Source organism: Schistocerca piceifrons, chromosome 11 (assembly GCF_021461385.2).
Source record: "Schistocerca piceifrons isolate TAMUIC-IGC-003096 chromosome 11, iqSchPice1.1, whole genome shotgun sequence".
NCBI classification, from domain to species: domain Eukaryota; kingdom Metazoa; phylum Arthropoda; class Insecta; order Orthoptera; family Acrididae; genus Schistocerca; species Schistocerca piceifrons.
In genome coordinates, this window is record NC_060148.1 from 63,006,887 (window position 1) to 63,031,184 (window position 24,298).

Consider the following 24,298-nt stretch of genomic DNA (forward strand, 5'->3'; position numbering starts at 1 on the left):
AGAGTGATTTCAGATGTGCCGCAGGGGAGTGTCGTAGGACCGTTGCTATTCACAATATACATAAATGACCTTGTGGATGACATCGGAAGTTCGCTGAGGCTTTTTGCGGATGATGCTGTGGTGTATCAAGAGGTTGTAACAACGGAAAATTGCACTCAAATGCAGGAGGATCTGCAGCGAATTGACGCATGATGCAGGGAATGGAAATTGAATCTCAATGTAGACAAGTGTAATGTGCTGCGAATACATAGAAAGATAGATCCCTTATCATTTAGCTACAAAATAGCAGGTCAGCAACTGGAAGCAGTTAATTCCGTAAATTATCTTGGAGTACGCATTAGGAGTGATTGAAAATGGAATGATCATATAAACTTGATCGTTGGTAAAGCAGATGCCAGACTGAGATTCATTGGAAGAATCCTAAGGAAGTGCAATCCGAAAACAAAGGAAGTAGGTTACAGTACGCTTGTTCGCCCACTGCTTGAATACTGGTCAGCTGTGTGGGATCCGTACCAGATAGGTTTGATAGAAGAGATAGAGAAGATCCAACGGAGAGCAGCACGCTTCGTTACGGGATCATTTAGTAATCGCGAAAGCGTTACGGAGATGATAGATAAACTCCAGTGGAAGACTCTGCAGGAGAGACGCTCAGTAGCTCGGTACGGGCTTTTGTTGAAGTTTTGAGAACATACCTTCACCGAGGAGCCAAGCAGTATATAGCTCCCTCCTACGTATATCTCGCGAAGAGACCATGAGGATAAAATCAGAGAGATTAGGGCCCACACAGAAGCATACCGACAGTCCTTCTTTCCACGAACAATACGAGACTGGAATAGAAGGGATAGAGGTACTCAAGGTATCCTCCGCCACACACCGTCAGGTGGCTTGCGGAATGTAGATGTAGATGTAGAACAGATTGTTTTGAAATTGAAAAACCAGTTGTATGAGAATCCTTTTATTGGACTCGCGGTTGCCTGTCATTACAACCAGATGTATAGTCAACATGTAGCTCTTGTCACAACATAAGCGACGCTGGGGTTATATGGAAGAACCACTATTAGTCGTCAATTTATAATTAAACCTTAACGGCTAAAGAGGCGGTAGTCGAAAATATAAAAACAGCAACATAGCGATCATATCCCCAATTAATCTGTTGTAACGTGATGGTACAACTGTCGACTATTTCGAAAGAGAAATGGTGGGTATGATTTATACATCCGGTGCTGGATTTCCACTGTCCAAAAACCGGTAGCATTATTGAATAACTCGATCTCATAAGACCAGGATGACAGCACCTCAAAGTGTTTAGGACAGGATTTCTACGTTGCAGCTTTTATGTTTTCGACACAGCGCCTCATCAGCGGTTGAATTTTGATTCTAGACGGACATGGAATTTCGGGTCTTTCATATATCCCCAGTGTTTCTTATTTTATGCCCTGTGAAATACGTTCACCTGAAGATTTTTTTTTATGTCACGAAACCAGCCGAGTCAAATGAAATGAATTTTCATACAACTGAAGCGGCTTTCCAAAAAAGATGGATGTTGGCAGCTGTTTTTGCCCTTATCATACAGGCTTTTGTAGACTGTTTTGAATTAGACATGTCCAACGGAAGTAAGGATTAAACATGGCTCTGAGCACTATGCGACTTAACTTCTGAGGTCATCAGTCGCCTAGAACTTAGAACTAATTAAACCTAACCGACCTAAGGACATCGCACACATCCATGCCCTAGGCAGGATTCGAACCTGCGACCGTAGCGGTCGCTCGGCTCCAGACTGTAGCGCCTAGAACCGCACGGCCACACTGGCCGGCAGGATTAAAAATAAAGAAGTATAGTCTTGATGGTAGTGCATCAGAATAAGTAAAGTGAATAATGGGGAAGATCATGAAAAACAATTAATCGAGAGTTGCATTAGGATGAGCACTAATGATATATATTGTAGTGGAAGTGGGAGATTAGGGAGGCTAAACCATCCCTGGTGGATGTACACCATCAGTAAAATGATGAGTGAGAGCTCACCATAAACTGAAAAGAACACATCCACTAGTGAAGGTGAACCATCACTGTTTCGGCTAGGCAAAGTGTACAGTAGCACATTGTCCACCAGTGGAGGTGTGTACCATCTGCTGCTCCCAGGCTATTAATGGTGCGTCCAACAATGCTATCACATATCAGCATGAATGTAATTGTCGTCTGATCGTTATTGTTATGTAATGTGGCATGCAGTTATGGCTGACAGTAATGCAGTTACGGTTCACATCAGTGCAGCTATAGGTGAATCAGTGAAGTTCTACGGACATCTTAGAGTGAAACGGTTAAATCTCAGATATAATTCTGTCTTCATGGACAGAGAAAAGCACGAGTCACTTATCAGCAAGGCTAAATCATTAAAATGTGGACGAAAGAGGGACAGCTACGACTACAAGTTATTGAAGAGATATGAAGTGCTGGAAATGAATGGAGTAACCAAATTAATGCAACTTGTAACTGAAAAAGGTAAGATTAAATACTATGTTTATGACGAAGAACTGTATGATACTCTGCACAAAGCTCGTGTAATGACTGGCCACGGTGAACGTGACCGAATGATTAAATGACTGAAGTCAAAGTTCTGTAATATAACATACAGAGGTGTCCAAATTTATCTTCGTTTGTGTGAGCCTTGTTTACAAAAGCAAAAAGGCCAAATGGCTCTGAGCACTATGGGACTTAACTTCTGAGGTCATCAGTCCCCTAGAACTTAGAACTACTTAAACCTAACTAACCTAAGGACATCACACACATCCATGCCCAAGGCAGCATTCGAACCTGCGGCCGTAGCGGTCTCGCGGTTGCAGACTGTCAAAAAGGTCAGAAAAAGGGAGTAGTAGAGAAGCCAATCCTGTTCAAGCAGCTAAATTCCAGATGTCATCTCATCGACTTCCAATCGCAAAGAAATGGAGATTACAAATTCGTAATGGTTTACCAGAACCATCTCACTAAATTTATTGTTCTCAGGCCACTGAAGTCCAAAACAGCTGAAGAGGTATGTGATTGACGTTTTTACATTGTTATGTGCTTCCTTAGTATTGCAGTCTGACAATGGTAGAGATTTCGTTAGCCAAATAATGAGCAGCTTAACTGAACTGTGGCCTAAATTTAAGATTGTCCACACAGTCAGAGCCAAGACAGCGTAGAGCGAGCAAATTAGGACACAGAAAATATGGTAACCACACGGATGCAGGAGCACAACACCGCACAGTGAGCCGTGCATTAAGATTTGTGCAGCTAAGGAAGAATAGCGCTATACATTTTGGAAGTAAAAGATTTCTGTACGAAGCTATGTTTGGCAGCCCTCCTAAACATGGTTTGTCTTCAACAAGTTTACTTCCTGAAGCATTGATAAACGTTCACTCTGAGGATGACCTCCAAAATACCGGGTGATCAAAAAGTCAGTATAAATTTGAAAACTGAATAAATCACAGAATAATGTAGATAGAGAGGTACAAATTGACACACATGCTTGGAATGACATGGGGTTTTATTAGAACCAAAAAAATACAAAAGTTTAAAAAATGTACGACAGATGGCGCTTCATCTGATCAAAATAGCAATAATTAGCGTAACAAAGTAAGACAAAGCAAAGATGATCTTCTTTACAGGAAATGCTCAATATGTCCACCATCATTACTCAAAAATAGCTGTAGTCGAGGAATAATGTTGTGAACAGCACTGTAAAGCATGTCCGGAGTTATGGTGAGGCATTGGCGTCGGATGTTGTCTTTCAGCATCCCTAGAGATGTCGGTCGATCACGATAAACTTGTGACTTCAGGTAACCCCAAAGCCAATAATCGCACAGACTGAGGTCTGGGGACCTGGGAGGCCAAGCATGACGGAAGTGTCGGCTGAGCACACGATCACCACCAAACGACGCACGCAAGAGATCTTTCACGTGTCTAGCAAAATGGGGTGGAGCGCCATCCCGCATAAACATCGTACGTTCCAGCAGGTGTTTATCAGCCAGGCTGGGGATGACGCGATTCTGTAACATATCGGCGAACCTCTCACCCGTCACGGTAGCAGTTTTGCTGTCCAGCGCCATCTGTCGGACATTTTGTGAACTTTGTTTTTTTTTTCTAATAAAACCCCATTTCATTCCAAGCATGTGTGTCAATTTTTACCTCTCTATATACATTATTCCGTTGTTTATTAAGTTTTCAAATTTATACTGACTTTTTGATCACCCAGTATAATTAATCAACTGAGTGTTAGCAGTGAGACAGGGACTGAAACGTTGCAGGATAATGATCACAGCAAATCTCCATTGCAAGAGGATAACATACAAACAGGAAAAGAGATTGGGAACAGAGAGAAAGAAAGTACTCCTGACAATAATGACTACTGCCTGACTGATTTAGACGAGTCAACTCGTGCTATTGAAAAACACAGAGCCGAAGCGTACAAGCGCTTAGAAAAACAAGTGCAAAGGATGTGGAAGTGTTCAGGTCGCTGCTCTCCAACAGTGGAAAAGGGATGTACTACATCTACATCTACATGTTTTCTCCGCAAGCCACCCAACGGTGTGTGGCGGAGGGCACTTTACGTGCCACTGTCATTACGTCCCTTTCCTGTTCCACTCGCGTATGGTTCGCGGGAAGAACGACTGCCGGAAAGCCTCCGTGCGCGCTCGAATCTCTCTAATTTTACATTTGTGATCTCCTCGGGAGGTATAAGTAGGGGGAAGCAATATATTCGATACCTCATCCAGAAACGCACCCTCTCGAAACCTGGACAGCAAGCTACACCGCGATGCAGAGCGCCTCTCTTGCAGAGTCTGCCACTTGAGTTTGCTAAACATCTCCGTAACGCTATCACGCTTACCAAATAACCCTGTGACGAAACGCGCCGCTCTTCTTTGGATCTTCTCTATGTCAACCCGACATGGTACGGAACCCACACTGATGAGCAATACTCAAGTATAGGTCGAACGAGTGTTTTGTAAGCCACCTCCTTTGTTGATGGACTACATTTTCTAAGGACTCTCCCAGTAAATCTCAACCTGGCAACCGCCTTACCAACAATTAATTTTATATGATCATTCCACTTCAAATCGTTCCGTACGCATACTCTCAGATATTTTACAGAAGTAACTACTACCAGTGTTTGTTCCGTTATCATATAATCATACAATAAAGGATCCTTCTTTCTATGTATTCACAATACATTTGTCTATGTTAAGAGTCAATTGCCACTCCCTGCACCAAGTGCCTATCCGCTGCAGATCTTCCTGCATTTCGCTGCAATTTTCTAATGCTGTAACTTCTCTGTATACTACAGCATCATCCGCGAAAAGCCGTATGGAACTTCCGCCACTGTCTCCTAGGTCATTTATATATATTGTGAAAAGCAATGGTCCCATAACACTCCCCTGTGGCACGCCAGAGGTTACTTTAACGTCTGTAGACGTCTCTCCATTGATAACAACATGCTGTGTTCTGTTTGCTAAAAACTCTTCAACCCAGCCACACAGCTGGTCTGATACTCGGTAGGCTCTTACCAAATAACCCTGTGACGAAACGCGCCGCTCTTCTTTGGATCTTCTCTATCTCCTCTGTCAACCCGACCTGGTACGGATCCCACACTGATGAGCAATACTCATGTATAGGCCGAACGATTGTTTTGTAAGCCACCTCCTTTGTTGATGGACTACATTTTCTAAGGACTATGAGGACTATGAGGGTTCCAGTTCCCGACTTCTATAGAGGAAGAGGAGATGCTGGGTCGATCTTGGGTGTCGTCCTCGAGACAACGGCCGATGGCTTGTACCGAATGGGGACGAGAGATGGTGTGCTGAGCCAACTACACACACGGCAATTAAAGTGTTTGGTTTTTAAATAGTTATGGAAGGGACGATACGATATGCCACTGCGGCTACAACTACAACATTTTGTTTCAGGTCCCAGTTGAGTACCTGCCCTCTAAGAATAATCTCAGAGGAGAAACTTCCTGCAGAGCAAACTGTTGCCCTGAGGACAGCCGCGGCGTCTCAGTCGCTGGGAAGCGGCCAGGGATTCTTCAAGTGCAGCTGCCAGCAAAAATGTCAGACTGTGAGATGCTTTTGCAAAAACAAAAATGTGCTGTGCGACTCAAAGTGCCTTGGTGCTCGTCCTTGCTGCAATAAATGAATCTTAGGTAATATGACTATGTTTTCAAACTACGGGCGATAAACGCAACTTTTCAAAGTACGCCTGTTTCGTCATTACAGCCATGGTTCACATTCCTTGCCTCCTGGCAGTGGAGGTATACATTATGTAGTGACAGTGCACTACCCCTAGTCAACGTGTTTTCTTTGACAGAACTGGAATCAGTAATCCACTTTCACTAAATGGGCACTTTCCCTGAAACTTCCACCCCGGTGTCTCATAATAGCGTAAACGCATACAGCTGAAAGTCTCAGTAACCATAGGGTTGAAAAAGCATACCTTAAGAGCGAGAGCAATTTTTCATCTTCGATACTGCGAAGCAAATCTCTTCTACTGCAACCTCTTTGCTTTCCATATTTTTGGCAGTAGTAGTATGGACCAAAAAAAGAAAAGATGTCCAGTAAACATGTGCTCCAAAATGCATACCTCTACAACTATGAACACGTGCTCATCTTCGCTTCTTGGAAACACAACTCTTATAATGAACAATTGCTCATAACTTTGAAGGCATGCATTTTAGAGTAAATACACTACTGGCCATTAAAATTGTTACACCGCGAAGATGACGTGCTACAGACGCGAAATTTAATCGACAGCAAGAAGATGCTGTGATAGACAAATGATTAGCTTTCCAGAGCATTCACAACAAGGTTGGCGCCGGTGGCGACACCTACAACGTGCTGACATGAGGAAAGTTTCCAACCGATTTCTCATACACAAACGGCAGTTGACCGGCGTTGCCTGGTGAAACGTTGTTGTGATGTCTCGTGTAAGGAGGAGAAATGTGTACCATCACGTTTCCGACTTTCATAAAGGGCGGATTGTAGCCTACCGCGATTGCGGTTTATCGTATCGCGACATTGCTGCTCGCGTTGGTCGAGATCCGATGACTGTTAGCAGAATATGGAATCGGTGGGTTCAGGAGGGTAATACGGAACGCCGTGCTGGATCCCAACGGCCTCGTATCACTAGCAGTCGGTATGACAGGTATCTTTTCCGCATGGCTGTAAGGGATCGTGCAGCCACGTCTCGATCCCTGAGTCAACAGATGGGGACGTTTGCAAGACAACAACCATCTGCACGAACAGTTCGACGACATTTGCAGTAGCACGGACTATCAGCTCGGAGACCGTGGCTGCGGTTACCCTTGACGCTGCATCACAGACAGGAGCGCCTTCGATGGTGTACTCAACGACGAACCTGGGTGCACGAATGGCAAAACGTCATTTTTTTGGATGAATCCAGGTTCTGTTTACAGCATCATGATGGTCGCATCCATGTTTGGCGACATCGCTGTGAACGCACATTGGAAGCGTGTATTCGTCATCGCCATACTGGCATATACCCGGAGTGATGGTGTGGGGTGCCGTTGGTTACATGTCTCGGTCACCATTTCTTCGCATTGACGGCGAACAGTGGACTTTACATATCAAATGTGTTACAACCCGTGGCTCTACCCTTCATTCGATCCCTGTAAAACCCTACATTTCAGCAGGATAATGCAAGACCGCATGTTGCAGGTCCTGTACGGGTCTTTCTGGATACAGAAAATGTTAGAATGCTGCCCTGGCCAGCAATTTCTCCAGATCTCTGACCAATTGAAAACGTCTGTTGAATGGTGACCGAGCAACTGGCTCGTCACAATACGCCAGTCACTACTCTTGATGAACTGTGGTATCATGTTGAAGTTGCATGGGCAGCTGTACCTGTACACGCCATCCGAGCTCTGTTTGACTCAATGCCCAGGCGTATGAAGGACGTTATTACGGCCAGAGGTGGTTGTTCTGGGTACTGATTTCTCAGGATCTATGCACCCAAAATGCGCGAAAATGTAATCACATGTCAGTTCTAGTATAATATATTTGTCCAATGAATACCCGTTTATCATCTGCATTTCTTCTTACTTTAACAATTTTAATGGCCAGTAGTGTATTTACTGGACATTTTTTCTTCATTTGGTCCATACAAGTACTTTCAAAAATCTGGAAAGCAAAGATCTTGCAGCAGAAGAGATTTGCTTCACAGTATCGAAGATGAAAAATTGCTCGTCGCTCTTAAGGTACGTATTTTCGACCCTATGTTTACTGAGACTTTTTTGCTTTTAGTATCGTGTACTTTCAACTGTATGCGTTTATGCCTTTAACTATGATACGCCCTGATATATATATATATATATATATATATATATATATATATATTTTTTTTCTGATCTTGATGAAATTTAACAGACTTCACCTTCAAAGCAAGAGGCAGATCTCTGTTTACACAATATTTCGCAGTCCGGATTGAAACATATATGTATGTAAATTACAAAGTGGAAAGGCTGTTATGAAAAAACTCTAAAACTTCTTGGTCGATTTACGTGAAATTTCCACAGGATCCCCTAATGAACATTTGGGTGGACCTAAACTGTATATTTTTTAATACAGAGAACATATAAATGAACATATAAAATTTATAAAGGAGAAACGTTGCTACCAAACATCTCAAGAAGTACTTCCCCGATTTATATCGAAGTTCTTGCCCGATTTACATCAAATTCCTAGATTCAGATGAAACCATGAGCATAATTAAGAAAAAGTTAAATGTGTAACAAACGAAGTATATCGAGGTACACTGGCTGTAATTCCTATCGTGAGATTGAATTACAGCGGTGATACCCGTCTTGGCGGTGGTACCATCAGACTGAGGAAACCTAGAGAATCTGACAGTAATCTGACAGCTCAAAGTATTTTTTGATTAGTTGCTGTTTTACATACGACATACACCGTACAGCTCCATTTTTCAGAGTCACTTTTATAATCAAAAACCACTGTGGTATACAAACGCTAAGGCAAGTAGTGGATATAGTATAGGACTGTTGATATTTTTAAAACTATTGGGAATCCGAAATATCGATATTTAAAAATATATAATTATATACAGTCGATATATCGAGAGAAAGGATCGACGTAAAGACATGCCGATGGAAAAAATGTTGATGAACCTGCCTCTAAAAATTTCGGCTGCACATTGTAAATATCGTGCTCGTTTTAGAGCTTGTAATGGTACTTGAATTACGTAACCATTAAGGCACCTCAACTCAACCTCTCGATACCAGCAATATTCTACTGTGTTTCTGTAAAGTAGTTGACAAATTTCTGAGACAACATTCTGATTTGATTTCATTAATGTAGAGGTACTTTGATACATCGATATGTTTGTATTGGAATGATATTATTCTTATGTATATTCTTTCTTTTGTCACTATGATCTTTGACGTACTTGTAACTCTTGATTTTTGGGCGCGCAAGCAGTTTGTTAGAGAGTCGGACCTTGAGAGGGTCAAGTCTTGGACGTCATGTTGGAAAGACGCATATTGTCGTCAGATTATAAAATGTGAACTTTAACGGTGAGGAAGATGTTTTCAAGTATGTTTTGTATTGTGAAGTGATGTTTTTGTGTGTTACGTGATATTGCAATAAAAACGATTAAAAGGAAGTGTAACTTAAATTCGGAGTGCTGATTACTTTTTTTACATCACCATTGTCCTGCAAAAGTGTAATCTTCAAGAATGGTTTGTGAGACACATGTATAAAACTTTTGAATATAGCAGAATAAAAACCTAGGCCTCTTTGCATCCGAGCTTGGAATCACCACCACCTAGATTTTCGGCGATTGAGCCGTGATTTTACAACGAGACCAGCGTGGGAAACACGAAAAGATGAGTGCCTAGTTTCTTCATTATTACATGAAATGTCTTTATTAACTGTGCTCTAATGACACCTGCCACATAATAACTTTGTTGTTGCCCGAAAATGCAGTGTTTAGCAGCTTGAGCAACACCACAATCATTATTAAATTTTGACCTCTGTTGTGGAAGGGTTGTTAGAAGCTCTATATTTAAGTATTGACTTATTGTTAGATATTCTGTACATCAAGACGCCAGCAGACTGCCTATCCCCCTCAGAGCAAGAATTGAAAGGAAAACGACGCACATTCACGCTCGGCGATAATCGCTTTGCTAACAATGGTAATGCATGTAAGCGGCACAATAAAAGCTGTCCGATGGATGGGTCCGTCGTTCGGTTTCGTGACGTATCGGATTTGTTCAGAACACTTATGTCGACTTCCCTGTTCTTTTTTTTTCATGTCTGCTTGCGACCTAGCAGTTACAGTGTCAAAATTTTGTGGTGAAGCTAAACGTTGCAGTTTCTGTTGGAAGCGCCAGTTACCTTAGCATTTCCCCTCACACGTTTCCGCCAACCGCAAAGACCAAGTCTTGTCATTTAGGTTTTTGTTCATCATTTCCAGCAACTGTTTTTTTGAACAATGCCGAGCCGGCCGCTGTGACCGAGCGTTTCTAGGCGCTTCAGTCCGGCATCGCGCTGCTGCTACGGTCGCAGGTTCGAACCCTGCCTCGGGCTTGGGTGTGTGTGATGTCCTTAGGTTAAGTTAGGTTTAAGTAGTTCTAACGAGGGAACCTCCCCATCGCACCCCGCTCAGATTTAGTTATAAGTTGGCACAGTGGATAGGCCTTGAAAAACTGAACACAGATCAATCGAGAAAACAGGAAGAAGTTGTGTGAAACTACGAAAAAATAAGCAAAATATACAAACTGAGTAGTCCATGCGCAAGATAGGCAACATAAAGGAAAATCTGAGCTCAGAAGCGCCGTGGTCCCGTGGTTAGCGTGAGTAGCTGTGGAACGATAGGTCCTTGGTTCAATTCTTCCCACGAGTGAAAAGTTCAATTTTTTATTTTCAGTTTATGTGACAAACTCTTATGTTTTCATCATTTTTTTGGGAGTGATTATCACATCCACAAGTAAACCTAAATCGGGCAAGGTAGAAGAATCTTTTTAGCCATTCGCCAAGTGTACAAGTTAGGTGGGTCGACAACATATTCTTGTCATGTGACGCACATGCCATCACTATTGTCGTATAGAATATATCAGACGTGTTTTCCTGTGGAGGAATCGGTTGACCTATGACCTTGCGATCAAATGTTTTCGGTTCCCATTTTAGAGGCACGTCCTTTCGTCTACTAATCGCACGGTTTTGCGGTGCGGTCGCAAAACACAGACACTAAACTTATTACAGTGAACAGAGACGTCAATGAACGAACGGACAGATCATAACTTTGCGGAAAGAAAGTAAACTTTTCACTCGAGGGAAGCCGGCCGCGGTGGTCTAGCGGTTCTGGCGCTGCAGTCCGGAACCGCGGGACTGCTACGGTCGCAGGTTCGAATCCTGCCTCGGGCATGGGTGTGTGTGATGTCCTTAGGTTAGTTAGGTTTAAGTAGTTCTAAGTTCTAGGGGACTTATGACCTGAGATGTTGAGTCCCATAGTGCTCAGAGCCATTTGAACCATTTTTTGAACTCGAGGGAAGGCTTGAACCAAGTACCTCTGAGACATCAATGAACGAACGGACAGATCATAACTTTGTGAAATGAAAGTAAACTTTTCACTCGAGGGAAGACTTGAACCAAGTACCTCTCGTTCCGCAGCTGCTCACGCTAACCACGGGACCACGGCGTTCCTGAGCTCACATTATCCTTGATGTTGCCTATCTTGCCCGTGGACTACTCAGTTTGTATATTTTCCTTATTTTTCATAGTTCCACACAACTTCTTCCTGTTTTCTCGATTGATCTGTGTTCAGTTTTTCAAGGTCTATCCACTGTGCCAACTTATAACTAAATCTGAGGGGGGTGCGATGGGGAGGTTTCCTTGTAAGTCTAGGGGACTGATGACCTGATATGTTAAGTCCCAAAGTGCTTAGAACCATTTTGAAGAATGCCGATGTGGAGAAATAGCACACTAGTTGCGTTAAAAATTTGTTTTAATGGATCTGGTCTGCTGTTTCTTCACATTGGAAAGTCTTGTTATTCCATTCACACCACCACCCCCTTGTGCAATAGATGTTGTTCATTGTGCCATCTACACAGGTTGTACATAAATTCTGGGAACACTTTCAATTATGTACTGGACAAGAACCAAACATTGTACAGATGTCATACAAATGTCATATTGAAGAGAAACCCTGAACCTTTTTTTCATGTATAACGCCACAGCTTAGTTTGGTAAATTCCCGATAGTCAGCTGCCGCATCGATGGATCGGTCGTGTTACAGGAGACAGCTGTTCCATGAAATGGCCACCCCGAACACCAGATATCACTCCATATGACTTTTTTCTGTCGGGGCACATTAACCACTGGTGCATGTTCCACCTCTACCGCGTGATGTAGCAGAGCTCCGAGAGAGAATACGAGAAGCAACTCCCACAGTCGATGATGCCGTGCTGGGACGGGTATGGCAAGAATTCGATTACCGTATTGAAATCTGCCGGCTCACTCATGATTTGCATATGTAATGTAAATGTTTGTAAAAAACTTTCGGAGTTTCTCTTCAAAATGCAGTACGTATGACATCTGTACAATGTTCAGTTCTTGTGAAATGAGTTATGGAAATGGAAGAGGAGGTAGATGAAGATGAAATGGAAGATACGATACTGCGTGAAGAGTTTGACAGAGCACTGAAAGACCTAAGTCGAAACAAGGCCCCAGGAGTAGACAGCATTCCATTAGAACTACTGACAGCCTTGGGAGAGCCAGTCCTGACAAAACTGTACCATCTGGTGAGCAAGATCTATGAGACAGGCGAAATTCCCTCAGACTTCAAGAAGAATATAATAATTTCAATCCCAAAGAAAGCAGGTGTTGACAGATGTGAAAATTACCGAACTATCAGTTTAATAAGTCACAAAATACTAACGCGAATTCTTTACAGACGAATGGAAAAACTAGTATAAGCCGACCGCGGGGAACATCAGTTTGGATTCCGTAGAAATGTTGGAACACGTGAGGCAATACTGACCCTACGACTTATCTTAGACGAAAGATTAAGGAAATGCAAACCTGCGTTTATAGCATTTGTAGACTTAGAGAAAGCTTTTGACAATGTTGACTGGAATACTCTCTTTCAAATTCTGAAGGCGGCAGGGGTAAAATACAGAGAGCGAATGGCTATTTACAATTTGTACAGAAAGCAGATGGCAGTTATAAGAGTCGAGGGACATGAAAGAGAAGCAGTGGTTGAGAAGGGAGTGAGACAGGTTTTTAGCCTCTCCCCGATGCTATTCAATCTGTATATTGAGCAAGCAATAAAGGAAACGAAAGAAAAGTTCGGAGTAGGTATTAAAATCCATGGAGAAGAAGTAAAATCTTTGAGGTTCGCCGATGACATTGTAATTCTGTCAGAGACAGCAAAGGACTTGGTCGAGCAGTTGAACGGAATGGACAGTGTCTTGAAAGGAGGGTATAAGATGAACATCAACAAAAGAAAAAAGAGGATAATGGAATGTAGTCGAATTAAGTCGGGTGATGCTGCGGGAATTAGATTAGGAAATGAGACACTTAAAGTAGTAAAGGAGTTTAGCTATTTGGGGAGCAGAATAGCTGATGATGGTCGAAGTAGAGAGGATATAAAATGTAGACTGGCAAAGGCAAGGAAAACGTTTCTGAAGAAGAGAAATTTGTTAACATCGAGTATACATTTAAGTGTCAGGAAGTCGTTTCTGAAAGTATTTGTATGGAGTGTAGCCATGTATGGAAGTGGAACATGGACGATAAATAGTTTAGACAAGAAGAGAGTAGAAGCTTTGGAAATGTGGTACTACAGAAGAATGCTGAAGATTAGGTGGGTATATCACATAACTAATGAGGAGGTATTGAATAGAATTGGGGAGGAGTTTGTGGCACAACTTGAGTAGAAGAAGGGATCGGTTGGTAGGACATGTTCTGACGCATCAAGGGATCACCAGTTTAGTACAGGAGGGCAGCGTGGAGGGTAAAAATCGTAGAGGGAGACCGAGAGATGAATACACTAAACAGATTCAGAAGGATGTAGGCTGCAGTAGGTATTGAGAGATGAAGAGGCTTGCAGACGATAGAGTAGCATGGAGATCTGCATCAAACCAGTTTCAGGACTGAAGACCACAACAATAACAACTGCCAACTGCTAGTAGGAATTCATTTGTTAAAAAAACTGTAAAACCTTTGGAATATTGTTTTCTTCCGCAGACTGAGAGAATCGTAAGGTTACCTCTGATGTGATCGCACGTATTTTTATATAATAAGCGCGAACTACGTAATTTTGGCTTTGTTAATGTGAAATATCAAAAGACTGTATGATGTACTAAAATGTGAGAAAATATATTTACGTAAAAAAAAATTCTGCAACAACAGTCTTCAAACTTATTTAGCTTGAACCAACCACGAGAACCAAATGTGAGATATTCAGCTTCGAGAAGCAGACCTCTCAGAATCTTTATGAGGACTTTGCTTATTAATTACTTGGACTGAACATTGTTTAATGTGGACAATAACTGTTAGTAGGAAGGGGACGGGAGGTTACAAGTCGTAATATAGTAGCAAGAAAAGTCACAAAATTGCATTTTCCACATGCAGCTTGTATTCGCTAAGCGTATCAACAAGGCATGGGGCCGATCAGTTTGTGTGGCAGTTATTAAACATTCCTGGAGACGCCGGTTACTGCGCCTACACGTGACGGAGAATGTAATGAAAAAAGAGCAATAGAAAATGTTGGTTCAGATCGAGGACTACTGAAGTGAATAAAAGAAACGCTAGAGAAGTTCATCAACAGTAATTAATGGAAAAATTCGGCTTAGAGGTCCTTCTAGTGAAGAAAAGTGCGATAAATGATAGAGAAGATGGTAATCAGTAGACCGTTCGCCTGGTGCAAGTCTTTCGAGTTGACGCCACTTTGGCAAATTGCGTGTCGATGGGGGTGAAATGATAATGATAAGGACAACACAACACCCAGTCCCTGAGCGGAGAGAATCTCCGACACAGCCGGGAATCGAACCCAGGCCGTTAGGTATGACATTCCGTCGCGCTGAGCACTCAGCTACCAGGGGCGGACATGGTAAACAGTGAAACTTCCTGGCAGATTAAAACTGTGTGCCTGACCGAGACTCGAACTCGAGACCTTTGCCTTTCGCGGGCAAGTGCTCTACCAACTGAGCTACCCAAGCACGACTCACGCCCCGTCCTCACAGCTTTACTTCTGCCAGTACTTCGCCTCCTACCTTCCAAACTTTACAGAAGCCGTCCTGCGAACCTTGCAGAACTAGCACTCCTGAAAGAAAGGATATTGCGGAGACATGGCTTAGCCACAGCCTGGCGGATGTGTCCATTATGAGATTTTCACTCTGCAGCGGAGTGTGCGCTGATATAAAACTTCCTGGCAGATTAAAACTGTGTGCCGGACCGAGACTCGAGCTTCTGTAAAGTTTGGAAGGTAGGAGGCCAGGTACTGGAGGAATTAAAGGTGTGAGGACGGGGCGTGAGTCGTGCTTGGGTAGCTCAGTTGGTAGAGCACTTGCCCGCAAAAGGCAAAGGTCCCGCACACAGTTTTAATCTGCCAGGAAGTTTCATATCAGGGCACACTCCACTGCAGAGTGAGAATCTCATTATGGTAAACAGTGATTAATAAATAAATGTGGCTCATATGTCCAGCTGTCGAAATAAGTTCAAATGGTTCAGAGCACTATGGGACTTAACATCTATGGTCATCAGTCCCCTAGAACTTAGAACTACTTAAACCTAACTAACCTAAGGACAGCACACAACACCCAGTTATCACGAGGCAGAGAAAATCCCTGACCCCGCCGGGAATCGAACCCGGGAACCCGGGCGTGGGAAGCGAGAACGCTACCGCACGAGCACGAACTGCAGACTCGAAATAAGTAAAGAGGGATATGGCGAATGCAATTAATAGAGAAAAAGACAGAATTAGATTGCCAGTAAAGAGGAAGAGAGGAGATGGCGCAGATAAGGATCGAGTCGGTACTTACCGTGAGCTGAGCGGCTGGGCGCAGTACTTGTCTGTGCGGCGAGGTAGAGATAGTGCGATCCCGCGCGGGTTGAGACAAACACGACGCGACACCGGCTGTTTAGCCAGCAGCTGGGCGGAAGACACGACACAAACTTCGCCTCGACGCCACTGGCAAGTGTCGGGGAGAGAGTGGTTTCCCTGAACGCAGGTGAACCCCGGACGTCTGCGCGTAAAGCCGCGACTGGCGACTGAGGAACGCCAGCACAGAAACACTGGCGCGTCACAGTGTGGCTGACGCAGCACTGGCGTAGTGGCGCGCCAGCGAGTGTTGCGAGCGGTCGCACGTGCGGAGAAAGAAGCGCCAGTCATAGGTAAGCCGCGCAGATAAGATAGCGCGGACAGCGTGGCGCACGAGGAAAACAGCCCGCGGCGCCTACGTCACGTCACGTGACACTGCAGGTCTTAAGGCCGGCTGCAAGATGAGAGGCAGGCCCGTGAGGTGGCGCAGGGGGGCTCACGCCAAATTCTTCACGGCTGCGTGAGTCACGGCGACAGTCATCGCAAGTTGGATCGCAGTTTCAATACGCAGTTTGCTGAGGAACTTTGGCTCTGGCAGAGATGGCGACTACTTCTGCTGTGTTAATAGATACAAGTTCAGAATCGGATTCCGATTCTGAGTTTGAGTTCGAAACGGTGTGTTACGTCGCTCTGATGAAACTGGCTACAGGTTCTCACGCCGAAGAAGGCACGAGGAGGAGCATATGGCGTGAGTCAGAAGGGGCAGAGTAGCTGGTGAGAAGAGCCCTTGCCGTCGCCAGGGCTACTGTATACAGGGTGTTACAAAAAGGTGCGGCCAAACTTTCAGGAAACATTGCTCACACACAAAGAAAGAAAATATGTTATGTGGACATGTGTCCGGAAACGCTTACTTTCCATGTTAGAGCACATTTTATTACTTCTCTTCAAATCACATTAATCATGCAATGGAAACAGACACAACAGAACGCAGCAGCGTGACTTCAAACACTTTGTTACAGGAAATGTTCAAAATGTCCTCCGTTAGCGAGGATATGTGCATCCACCCTCCGTCGCACGGAATCCCTGATGCGCTGATGCAGCCCTGGAGAATGGCGTATTGTATCACAGCCGTCCACAATACGAGCATGAAGAGTCTCTACATTTGGTACCGGGGTTGCGTACACAAGAGCTTTCAAATGCCCCCATAAATTAAAGTCAAGAGGGTTGAGGTCAGGAGAGTGTGGAGGCCATGGAATTGATCCGCCTCTACCGATCCATCAGTCACAGAATCTGTTGTTGAGAAGCGTACGAACACTTCGACTGAAATGTGCAGGAGCTCCATCGTGCATGAACCACATGTTCTGTCGTACTTGTAAAGGCACATGTTCTAGCAGCGCAGGTAGAGTATCCCGTATGAAATCGTGATAACGTGCTCCATTGAGCGTAGGTGGAAGAAACTAAAATGAGCTCTAACATGGAAATTAAGCGTTTCCGGACACATGTCCACATATATTTTCTTCAATCGTGTGTGAGGAATGTTTCCTGAAAGTTTGGCAGTACCTTTTTGTAACACCCTGTATATAGCGAGAAGTGAGCAAATTTCATTATTATCAATTAACAGAAACCGTATTTTCGTGGCAGAAACAGAATCCTATTAGTCATAAGGACTAACCAATAACAAATCAATTTAAGCAGTGCTCATAGAACTTCGTGTCATCACTTGGACGACAGTTTCGATTCTATATTGATATCAAAGATGTGGTGAAATTCATCTGTTCCGCTTTCACTGGTAGATTCGGAGGGCTACACGCTACTAAGGAATGATATTGTAAGGAAGCTAGGCATCTTTTTTGATAAACATTAACCAGGACAGAGCACATCACGAAAATTTGCTACAGAGTTTTAACAATGTCAATGTAGAATGTTAACGAATTACAATCCAACTTACCATTTCGTATGTCCGTTTCCTTGGCCACTTCCTCCCACTTCTCAGCGTTCAGTTTCGTTTTCAAGTAATCTTCATGGCTTCTATCATACAGAACTTTGCGCACACGTACGGCTTCAATTAGCTTTTCTTCCATTTCGAACTACCAACAGCCAGAACCACCGTGAGCCTCGCAGTAAACTGCGTACAGGAGACTGCGGTCCGCAGGGTCACCAACGCAGGAACTGCGTCACGTCACGCTGCGCTCTAACGTGAACTCATGAGTCACCCGGCGTCACCTCACGGACCCGCGTCTCATATTGCGGCCAGGCTTTAACACGAGTGCCGGCAGCCGAGTAATTATTTGGTCGGTCGGTTGTTTTGGGGGAAGGGGACCAAACACCGGGGTCATCAGTCCCGTCTGATCAGGGAAGGATGGGGTGGGAAGTCGACGGTGCCCCTTCGAAGGAACCATCCCACCATTTCCATGTAACGATTTAGGGAAATGACAGGGAACCTAAATCATGATGGCCGGACACGGGTTTGAACTGTCGTCCTCCAGAATGGGAGTCCAGTGTGCCACCTAGCTCGGTAGAGCAACTTTGGTGCCGAAGTTCGTAGTGTTCGTGTTTGCGTGTTGATGCCTGATTGCTACAGGTCCATTCATTGACTGTCATGTACTACACTACTGACCATTAAAATTGCTACACCACGAAGAAGACGTGCTACAGTCGCGAAATTTAAGCGACAGGAAGAAGATGCTGTGATATGCAAATGATTAGCTTTTCAGAGCATTCACACAAGGTTGGCGCCGGTGGCGACACCTACAACGTCCTGACATGACGAAAGTTTCCAACCGATTTCTTATACACAAACAGCAGTTGACCGGCGTTGCCTGGTGAAACATTGTTGTGATGCCTCGTGTAAGGAGGAGAAATGTGTACCATCACGTTTCCGACTTTGATAAAGGTCGGATTGTAGCTTATCGCGATTGCGGTATATCGTATCGCGACATTGCTGCTCGCGTTGGTCGAGATCCAATGACTGTTAGCAGAATATGGAATCGGTCGGTTCAGGAGGGTAATACGGAACGCCTTGCTGGATCTCAACGGCGTCATATCACTAGCAGTCGAGATGACAGGCATCTTATGCGCATGGCTGTAACGGATCGTGCAGCCACGTCTCGATCCCTGAGTCAACAGATGGGGACGTTTGCATGACAACAACCATCTGCACGAACAGTTCGACGACGTTTGCAGCAGCATGGACTATCAGGTCGGAGACCGTGGCTGCGGTTACCCTTGACGCTGCATCACAGACAGGAGCGCCTGCGTTGGTGTCCTCGACGACGAACCTGGCTGCACGAATGGCAAAACGTCATTTTTTCTGATGAATCCAGGTTCTGTTTACAGCATCACGATGGTCGCATTCGTGATTTGCGACATCGCGGTGAACGCACATTGGAAGCGTGTATTGGTCATCGCCGTACTGTCGTATCACCCGGCGTGATGGTATGGGGTGGCACTGATTACACGTCTTGGTCACCTCTTGTTCGCATTGACGGCACGTTGAACAGTGGGCATTACATTTCAGATGTGTTACGACCCGTGGCTGTACCCTTCATTCGATCCTTGGAAACGCTACATTTCAGTAGGATAATGCACGACCGCATGTTGCAGGTCCTGTATGGGCCTTTCTGGATACAGAAAATGTTCGACTGCTGCCCTGGCCAGCACGTTCTCCAGATCTCTAACCAATTGAAAACGTCTGGTCAATGTTGGCCGAGCAACTGGTTCGTCACAATACGTCAGTCAGTACTCTTGATCAACTGTGGTATCGTGTTGAAACTGAATGAGCAGCTGTATCTGTACATGCCATACGAACTCTGTTTGACTCAATGCCCTGGCGTATCAAGGCCGTTATTACGGCCAGAGGTGGTTGTTCTGGGTACTGATTTCTCAGGCTCTATGCACCAAATTGCGTGAAAATGTAATCACGTGTCAGTTCTAGTATAATATATTTGTCCAATGAAGACCCGTTTATCATCTGCATTTCTTCTTGGTGTAGCAATTTTAATGGCCAGTACTGTATATGTATTTCACTGTTGCTATCCGAGTTTGCCTGTTGTCATCTTGTCTTTTGGAGATGGTTAGTGAAGCTGTGGACGCTGGATTATGGAGTGCCAAGTGGAGAAATCGGGGGGCATTTCCGACATATTCTTCTGTTTGAGCTCAATAGAGCAATAGTGGGGTAACAGCAGTGGAGGCTACCAGAGAGATTTGCGCCGCGTTTGGGGACAGTATCACTGGACAGAGAACTGCAAGAAAATGGTTTTCTCGTTTTAAGGAGGACCGTTTTCACATCAGTGGCTCTCTGCATTCAGGGAGACCTTCTCGGTCAGACGATCATTTAAACACTTTAATCCACAATGCACCGCGCCAATGTTCTCGAGAACTAATCTGGTGAACTGTGACCATTCCTCCGTCGTGTAATATCTGCAGGCAATGGAGAAGGTTCAAAAACCGGTTCTACGGCTACCACACGGTCTGAGGAAAAATTGGCAGGTAGCCATGTGTGCACCTCTGCACGCTCGTCATCAAGTGGCTCTTGAACAACGCCGACCATTGCTATCCTACACCGTTACTCATCACGAGAAATGGTGCCTTTATGCTACCATTAGGAAAAGAAAGCAATGGTTGTGCCCAAACAGGGCATCCACAAAAGATAATGCTGCGCATCTGGTTCAAATGATTCAAATGGCTCTGAGTACTATGGGACTTAACTTCTGAGGTCATCAGTCCCTTAGAACTTAGAACTACTTAAACCTAACTAACGTAAGGACATCACACACATCCATGCCCGAGGCGACCATAGCGGTCGCTCATTTCCAGACTGTAGCGCCTAGAACCGCACGGCCATTCCGGCTGACTGTGCATCTGGTGGGACAGTGTCGATTTGGTGTACTACAGATTGCTTTCCTGTTTGCTGACATTTATTGCCAACAACTGAGACGTCTTACAGACGCAGTCAAGGGAACAGTGACCTGGAAGACTGTGTGAAGTGGTGCTACCCCACGATAGCGCGCGCCCGCATTCTGCTACACTGACAAAAAGTGGTACACAGGTGTTGGGTTGGGAAGTCACTCCACACCCGCCTTATTCACCTGATCTTGGCCCCACAGATTTTCACCTTTTCCACACTGTATCGAACAGCCTTCAAGAGACTTCTGGACGAAAATGCGCTCCAAACGTGGGCCAGTGAGTTCCTCACCTCAAAGCCATGTTATTTCTACAGTTGCCAAATCGACAGCTTACTCCGTCATATTTTCCTTTCTTGTTGTTTACTTACCCCAAATGGGGTAAGTACCACTCTTCACATGACAGTTTAAAATCTGGCAGAAAAACTCAGATAAAATATGACAGCAATTTATAAAATATGAGGAATTTAACCTTAACTTGGATTGCAAAAAGAAATTTAAAAATGAGCTATACTTTATGAGATATTCACTCTGCACAGCAAGACAATTCGTTCACTTGTCAGGAAGTACATGATGGTAATTGCACATATGAGGATCACACAGCCATAAAGTCACACATCATAAGCATACATATTTCTAGACGCAAAAATACATACCACGCAAACATACATACACACTGGTGAAAATACATAACATCATGCAAACTCATAGTCCAAAATTACATGCACACTACCGAGCGGGGTGGCGCAGTGGTTAGACACTGGACTCGCATTCGGGAGGACGACGGTTCAATCCCGCGTCCGGCCATCCTGATTTAGGTTTTCCGTGATTTCCCTAAATCACTCCAGGCAAATGCCGGGATGGTTCCTCTGAAAGGGCACGGCCGACTTCCTTCCCAATCCTTCCCTAATCCGATGAGACCGATGACCACGTTGTGTGGTCTCCTTCCTCAAACCAACCAACCAACCAAGATGTACACTAGAGGTCTGCATACTGGGGACTTTGTTTGCTTCCGAACTGTGCTCAGGTGTGGCTCGTTTTGGGCATGAATGCTCGGAGTGGGCAGTCTGTGGTCTAATGGGACGCTGAGGGGAATGCAGGGCAGCCGCCACCCGGCCTGGTGCACTTGAGAATTTGATGTTACAGCTGTCATAGCAGCTGTGCGTGTACAGCCTGGTATTGGTCCTGATATATTCCCACCAGCTGATGCAATTACACTCATATCAATTTAGTTTTGTTGTACAGATATTTTCCTGCATGATAACAAGTAATGCTTTAGACGACAAAGAAAACAGTGAAATAGTTAAGCATAGCACACGTCAACTGCACTGAAAAACTACCATCTCAGTTCTCTGTCTCATCAAAGTATGCATTCATTATCTTTTCACATAAACTCATGCTCATAAATTAAGGATGATTGCAGAATGTGGTGCCACACAACGTGGCACTACACAAAACTGGCGCTAATACCATAGGCACGTAGGTAACACAAACGACACAGGTCTGTAAGTCCACAGTATTGGTGATAAGTTGAGAAAACCGTCACGAAACACTTGTGCTACAAAACGCCACTGTTTCGTGTGCATCTACCTTGACATCAATATGGGATATGATCACCATGCACATGTACACAGGCCGCACAACGAGTTGGCATGCTCTGGATCAGGTGGTCGAGCAGGTGCTGGGGTATAGCCTTCCATTCTTGCACCAGTGCCTGTCACAGCTCCTGAGGTGTCGTAGGGGTTTGAAGATGTGCAGCAATACATTGACCGAGAGCATCCAAGACGTGCTCGATGGGGCTTAGGCCTGGAGAACAGGCAGGCCACTCCATTCGCCTGATATCTTCTTTTTCTTGGTACTCCTCCACAATGGCAGCTTAGTGGGGCAGTGAGTTATCATCCATCAGGAGGAAGGTGGGATGCACTGCATCCCTGAAAAGGTGGATGTACTAGTGCAAAATGATGTCTCAATACACCTTACCTGTTACAGTTCCTCTGTCAAAGACATGCGGGGGTGTACGTGCACCAATCATAATCCCACCCCACACCATCAAACCATGACCTCCATACAGGTCCCTTTCAAGGACATTAAGGGGTTGGTATCTGGTTCCTGGTTCAAACCAGATGAAAACCTGGCAAGAATCACTGTTCAGACTATACCTGGACTCGTCCGTGAAAATAACCTGGGACCACTGTTCCAACGACCATGTACTGTGTTCTTGACACCAAGCTTCACAGGCTCTCCTGTGACCAGGGGTCAGTGGAATGCACCTTGTAGGTCTCTAGGTGAATAAACCGTGTATGTTCAGTCGTCTGTAGGCTGTGTCTCTGAAGACAACTGTTCCAGTGGCTGCGGTAACGTCCAGAGCAAGGCTACCTGGCAGTACTCCGTGGCCGTCTTCGGGCACTGATGGTGAGATATCGGTCTTCTTGTGGTGTTGTACACTGTGGACGTCCCGTATTGTAGCACCTGGACACGTTTCCTGTCTGCTGGAATCGTTGCCATAGTCTTGAGATCACACTTTGTGGCAAACGGAGGACCCGTGCTATGACCTCCTGTGTTTGACCAGTCTCCAGTCGCCCTAGTATTCTACCCCTAATAACGTCATCATTATGTGTTCTCTGAGCCATTTTCAACACACAGTCACCATTAGAACACTTATTCGCTGCACCGTAATCTGACATGCCACTGTGCGACGTCCGCAGGTCAAATGCACCGCATGGTGATACCCCGAGGTGACTTAAACCCGCAAACCGCCTACCAGAGCGTTGTTTCACCGTGTATCAGCATTATCCTTAATTTATGAGCATGAGTGTAGTTTGTGTATTTATGAAAAGTCGTCTCTGTGCAGTACATTGTGTTAAGCGTAACCTTAGCATTTGCGGTAGCTTTAGTTTTGATGGTAACTATTTTAGTCGTTTCGTAATTGGCCTAAAAATCATCTAGCAGTAGTGTGGTATATCATATTGAATGGGAATAAGTAGAAAAGAGACTTCCTGTGGCTGCAGCTACCGAGTTAACGCAAGGGAAATGGATACGTGTAGCGGACAGCAGTTACTTTTGCCTGCGAGCGCGAGTGGTTAGTCTGTGCAACAGTGCAGCTCGCTCGCAGGACACGGTGGCCGATGCACAGTGACCTGGTATCGTCAAAAGTGCTGGGCGAGTCCATTCGTTTATTCGGAAGGGGAGTCCGACAAGTGTTTGCCGCCTTTAGGCCGGTCAGCGATGACAGTATCAAGGCGCGCGCACGCTGCAATCTTTTTCAAACAATTTTATGGAAACAGTTCAGTAAAAAAAATTTCATTTTTACTTTACTTATAGAGCTATATGTCAGGTCCATCATGATGTGCCCA